We start from the raw sequence: 6341 nt of genomic DNA on the forward strand, positions 1-6341 counted from the left end.
TAATTGATTTTACAATGGTCAACAAAGCTTACCCAGCCCCCCACAATCGACAAAAGACATGAAACCGGGCTGGTTAGTGCCATGTTTGTGCTGTTAATATTATTATTTGTGCTGCTTTGGTTTCTAATTGTAACAGTTTGTTTTTGTTTGATCAAACCACTTTGCATCCCATGTTATTAACCACTTGCCTACCGGGCACTTATACCCTGTTCCTTACCAGGCCAAGTTTCAGCTTTCAGCGCTGTCGCACTTTGAATGACAATTGCGCGGTCGTGCAACACTGTACCCATATTAAATTTGTGTAATTTTTTTTCACATAAATAGAGCTTTCTTTTGGTGGTATTTATTTGCTTATAACATTTTTGCAAACAGGTAATTTTTCTTCTTCACTGACGTGCATTGATGAGGCTTCACTGATAGGCAGCACTGATGGGCACTGATAGGCAGCACTGATGGACACTGATAGGCGGCACTGATGAGGTGGCACGGATAGGTGGCACTGATGGGCACTGATAAGCAGCACTGATAGGTGGCACTGATAGGCGGCACTGATAGGTGGCACTGATGATGGGCACTAATAAGCGGCACTGATGGCCACTGACTGGCGGCACTGCTGGGCATTGATGGGTGGCACTGATGAATGGCACTGCTGGGCTGCACTGATGGGCACTAGTGGGTGGCACTGGGGGGCACTGATGGGCACAGGTGGGTGGCACTGATGGGCACAGGTGGGTGGCACTGCTGGGCACTGATGGGAACAAGTGGGTGGCACTGCTGTGCACTTGTGGGTGGCACTGGTGGGTGGCACTGCTGGGCACCAAGCATCAGGGCACTGATGATCAGTGCCGATCCCTCCTCCGACAACTGCTGTGACAGCATGAGGAAAGTGCAGCCGATAACTGGCAATTGCATTTCCCAGTGTGTCATTGGACACGGCTGATCACATGGTAAAAGGCCGCTGTGATTGGCCTTTTACCCATATCATGTGATCAGCTGTGTCCATAGGACACAGCGATCAAGGAGATCACCAGGTGCGTGCCCCCGGGGGGTGCGCAGGAGAGCGTGTTCTTGAAGGACGTCATATGACCTCCACCCAGAACCGGCTGCAATGAAGCCGTCATTCAGCTATCTGCGGTTGGCAAGTGGTTAAATACTATAACAAATACACCTTTCATGCAAAAAGTAACATGTTTTAGTTATTAACCACTTGCCCTCCAGAGGATTTGCAACGCTACACCCAAATGAAATTTATGTCCTTTTTCTCCCACTAATTGGACTTTCTTTCAGTGGTATTTGATCGTCTGTGAGTTTTTAATTTTTGCGTTATCTGAGCCTCAGATGAAGTCTGAAGTGACGAAATGCATCAGAACATGATGTCAGATGTAAATCGGAGCGGCCATTTTGGAGAAGGTTTTTCATGCTGTTTGTGATTGGGATTGAATATAAGCTGAGACACACTTGTTATTTGTAAGTGCAATTTTACTATTAAAGAGCTATATTCCTACCATTGCCTACTACACTATCTTGATGTGTTTTGCCATATGTTATGATGCAATTGGGAACCGGACTATGTGGAGTAAGAGGAGCCTTTTTCTATCTATGTGAGTGGATTTAGCCGTCTGGTAACGTGCATGGTCTATACGTTGGCGGTTAGTGTGTTCACCAACACTGGGAATTTATGATGTGAGGGGAGTACGAGAGAGTGTGTGTATTGTTTTGAAGATATTACACTACAGTATATACAATTCCTTCGGAGGTACATTTCCTATGTGAAGTTGGATGGACCTAGGAGTCTAACTAGGGAAGAAGGTGGAATTTGTGAAAGCTTTTCAAATTTTTGAGAGGGTAAGAGTAAGGATGACAGATGGTTAGAGGTGGACGCACGGTGGAGTGTTTTTTTGCACTTATTAGCACTATTTTTGTAAGTGCGTTTTTTTGTGAAAGATATCATGCGTTGTGGATAATGCACTATATGAGATTTAATTTGTTTTTGAGGGTATTAAACCGGAAGAAGAGGAATTTATCACTTGCGGAGGAAGACTATTGAATAAGAAGATATTAACACTTTTGGGTGTTTAGGACACTAAGATGCTGATTAAGAATTGGACTGTGTGTTTGGACTTTCAGGGGAGAAAGCATATATGTTGGCATCTGGGGTTTATTGTGTTAGCACTTAGTATCACACCGATATGTTTTTTTATTTATGTGTTTTAAACACTGATGCATGGAGAATACTTAAAGTGTTACTAAACCCACAACAGTAAAATCAGTCTGTAGATGCAGTAAAGCATGCTTGTTATACTCACTGGGAACCTTAAGATGTTAATCCTCTGCATTGTGCAATAAGGCTGTTTGATCCTGTCTTCTCTGATCCTCCCCTTCTTCTACAGTTCCCAATTCATCTGCTGATAGTACAGAGCCCTAGGAGTCATTATGTTCATGCTCAGTTTAGTGTGTATTGCTAGAGAGGTTTTTTTGTTCCTTTGGAAGAGTGCATGGGATCAGCATAGAGCCAATCAGCACTGTGTGGACAAAGAGTCAGGGGTCATGCAGTCTCATAGGACAATCAGGGGAGATGAAAACTCCTTCTACAAGATTAACCAGTGTCATCCAGACACTGATAGACGTCACAAGACTGCTCTAACTGCTGATGAGAAAAAGTATTTAGCAGTTTATATTTACTAAAATAATTGCATTTCCATGATCTGTGTACTGTGGGAGACCAGATATAGTGAATGCAGGGTGCTGGGTTTAGTAACACTTTCAGTACAAGCCTGCAACAGTTGTAGCCTTTACTGATACATGGGGTACAAGGTAGGGGGGAGAATATTAAGATATAATATCTCAGAAACCAAACTGGCACAAATATTTTTAAGGCACAAAAGGTAGCATAAATGAATGGAACAGTTTAAATGTAAACTATAATATGCAATATCTCTAAAACTAAACCGTCTTTATATCAAGATCTCCAACTCATCAAAATCTCCAAGTAGCTGTACTGTGCATGCACTGGTTGGAAATGTTTAGAGTAGTCTGCAGTAGGGCGGCCCAGTGGCTTAGTGGTTAGCACATCTGCCGTGCAGTAAATGGGTCATGGGTTCAATTCCCAACCATGGCACCTCCTCCATGGAGTTTGCATGTTCTTTCTGTGCTTGTATGGGTTTCCTCCAGGTACTCTGGTTTCCTCCCACACTCCAAAGACATGCTGGTAGGTTAATTAGCTCCTGTCTAAATTGTCCTAGTTTCATCCCTGGCCATATGGGATCTCCTACATGGTAGGAGTTGGGGAAAGACCTGGCAACCTACCCTGTAATATAATTGTTAAGAGAATTCATGGGAAAAGTCACTTAAAAGTAATGGTCCATGCAATTGCCAAGGGTCAGAAACAGAGAGAGAGAGAGAGTCTGCAGTAAATGGCAGACCACAGTTCAGATCAAGCAATGCCTGTGCCCAGCCTGTCAGTCTGCAGCATACATTCACCACTGCTCAGTGGTCAGTTGCTGGGACCACCGGTATTCCTGCAACCAGTGACATAACCTGTGTGCCACCACTTATAGCAAGTTTTTCAGCCCTGATCCTGCCTCCTGAAGCTCCTCCCATCTCCCTATGCAAAGGAGTACTCTGGTGGGAACATATGATGTAAAGAGGCACTTCGGGGGGGCATATATGGTGTAAAGGGGCACTTTGGTGGGCACATATGATGTAACAGGGCACTTTGATGGGCATATATCATGTAAAGGGTCACTATGATGGGCCCATATGATGTAAAGGGCACTCTAATGGGGACATATGGTGTAAAAGGGTACTCTGATAAAAACATATTGTGTAAAAGTGCACTCCGATGGGCACCTGTTGTGCAAAGGGACACTCTGATGTGGACATACAGTGTAAAGGGACACTCTGATGGGCACATGTAATGTAAATGAGCACATATAGTGTTAGGGGGCACTCTGATGGCTGCATATGGTGTAAAGGGGCACTCTGATGGACAAATATTGTGTAAAGGAGAACTCTGGTGGGCCCATGTTGTGCAAAGGGACTCTTTGTTGAGGACATATTGTGTAAAGGGGCACTCTGATGAGCACATATGATGTAAAGAGGAACTAAGATGGGCACCTATGGTGTAAAATGGCACTCTGATGGGCACATATGATGTAAAGGGGCACTCTGCTGAGCACACATGGTGTGAAGGGGCACTTTGATGGGCACGTATGGTGAAAAGGGGCACTTTGACGGGTACATATAATGTAAAGGGGCACTCTGATGGACACATATGATGTAAAGGGTCACTCTGATTGGCACATATAATGCAAATGGCCACATATGGTAACATTATATTACTGGTCACAGTAATATAAGATACTGGAGAGTTTAATAAAAGACCACATAGATGAGTTCTTTCTGGATATATAAATAATTTAGGCAACAGACAGCACGGATTCATCAAAGACAGAAGTTGTCAAACAAATCTGATTTCTTTTTATGAGGAGGTGAGCAAAACCTTGGACAGAGGGGCGACAGTGGATGTGGTATACTTGGACAGAGGGGGTAGGCTGTGGACGTGGTATACTTGGACATAGGGGTGGCTGTGGACGTATGTAAATGGATAGAAAACTGGCTAAAAGATCATATTCAGAGAGTAGTGGTTAATGATTCATACTCTGAATGGTCTGGGGTTGTCAGTGGTGTACCCCAAGGTTCAGTGTTGGGACCCTTACTTTTTAATATATTTATAAACGATATAGGGTCTGGGATTATAAATCTCATTTCAGTCTTTGCAGACGACACCAAGCTGTGCAGTGGAATAACGTCCTTACAGGATGCCTCCAACGTGCAAGCTGACCTCAATGCACTGTTTAATTGGGCAACTATGTGGCAAATGAGGTTTAATGTTGATAAATGTAAGGTTATACACTTGGGGGCTAAGAATATGCATACATCATACATACTAGGGGGGGTACAACTGGGGGAATCAGTATTGAAGAACGATCTGGGAGTTCTGGTAGATCACAAGCTTAATAATGGCATGCAATGACAAGCTGCGGTTTCTAAAGCGAGCAAAATCCTCTCTTGTATTAAAAGAGCTATAGACTCCAGAGAGAGAGATATCATGTTACCCCTGTACAAATCATTAGTAACACCTCATCTGGCATATGCAGTTCAGTTTTGGGCACAAATTCACAAAAAGAACATTGGGGAACTGGAGAAAGTACAGAGAAGGGCAACCAAACTGATAAGAGGCATGGAGGAGCTCAGCTATGAGGAAAGATTAGAGGAACTGAATTTATTCTCTCTTGAGAAGAGGAGATTAAGGGGGGAAATGATCAACATTTTTTTTTTTATTAATGGTTGAACTGGATGGACTTTTGTCTTCTTTCAGCCAGACCAGCTATGTAACTATGTAACAACGTGTTATAAAAAATTATAAAAAAAAGAAAAAATGTAATAAAAAAAGTGAAGAATATGTTTTTTTTCCTCGTACTTTTTACAGTGCTGTGAACTGTCACAGCAGAAACTGATCTGTGATGCAGGTAGGAAGAGCAGAGCTCTACCTATGTTTACATAGGCACAGCTCTTTTGTGACAAGAGGTAGTGATCAATCTCGTGTCCTTGCAGGATCCATCACTTCCTCTTGTTTCAGCACCACCTAGTGTACATCAAGCACATAGCTAGGCACACACTTAAACCTTTGATCACGCTAGATGATAACTCCTTCCCAACCAGTGTCATTAGTTTAGTAATCAGTGTATATTTTTAGCACTGGTCACTGTGTTAGTGTCACTGGTTCCCACAAAGTGTCAGTTAATGTAAAAATGTCCATCGCAATATCACAGTCCTGTGTATGTCCCATAGTTTGAAGACGCTATACCTTTTGTGCAAACTAATGAATATACGCTTATTGGAATTTTTACCAAAAATATGTAGCAGAATACATTTTGCCTAAATTTATGAAATAATTTGTTTCTTTACATTTTTTTTTTGGATATGTTTTATAGTACAAAAGAATAAAAGCAAAAACCACAGAGGTGATCAAACATCACCAAAAGAAAGCTCAATTTGTGGGAAAAAAGGAACATAAATTTTATTTGGGTACAGCATTGCATGACCGGCAATTGTCAGTTAAAGTAACGCAGCGCCAAATCACAAAAAAATGGCCTGGTCAAGGAGTGGGGGGTAAATCTTCTGAAGCTAAAGTAGTTAAACCATTTCTATGTTGCCTGTACGTTGGGGCCCAGATCCATGTTGTAGCGCTCAAAATGAGATCCTAATAACCTAGGTATAGGTACCTGCACTGTGCCCCAAGCAAAGAAAATTGCTCCTCCTTAATGAGGTGTTGTAGG

This window comes from Staurois parvus, unplaced genomic scaffold (genome assembly GCF_062004578.1).
Source record: "Staurois parvus isolate SC_StPar_1 unplaced genomic scaffold, SC_StPar_1.0 ptg000081l, whole genome shotgun sequence".
Classification (NCBI taxonomy): domain Eukaryota; kingdom Metazoa; phylum Chordata; class Amphibia; order Anura; family Ranidae; genus Staurois; species Staurois parvus.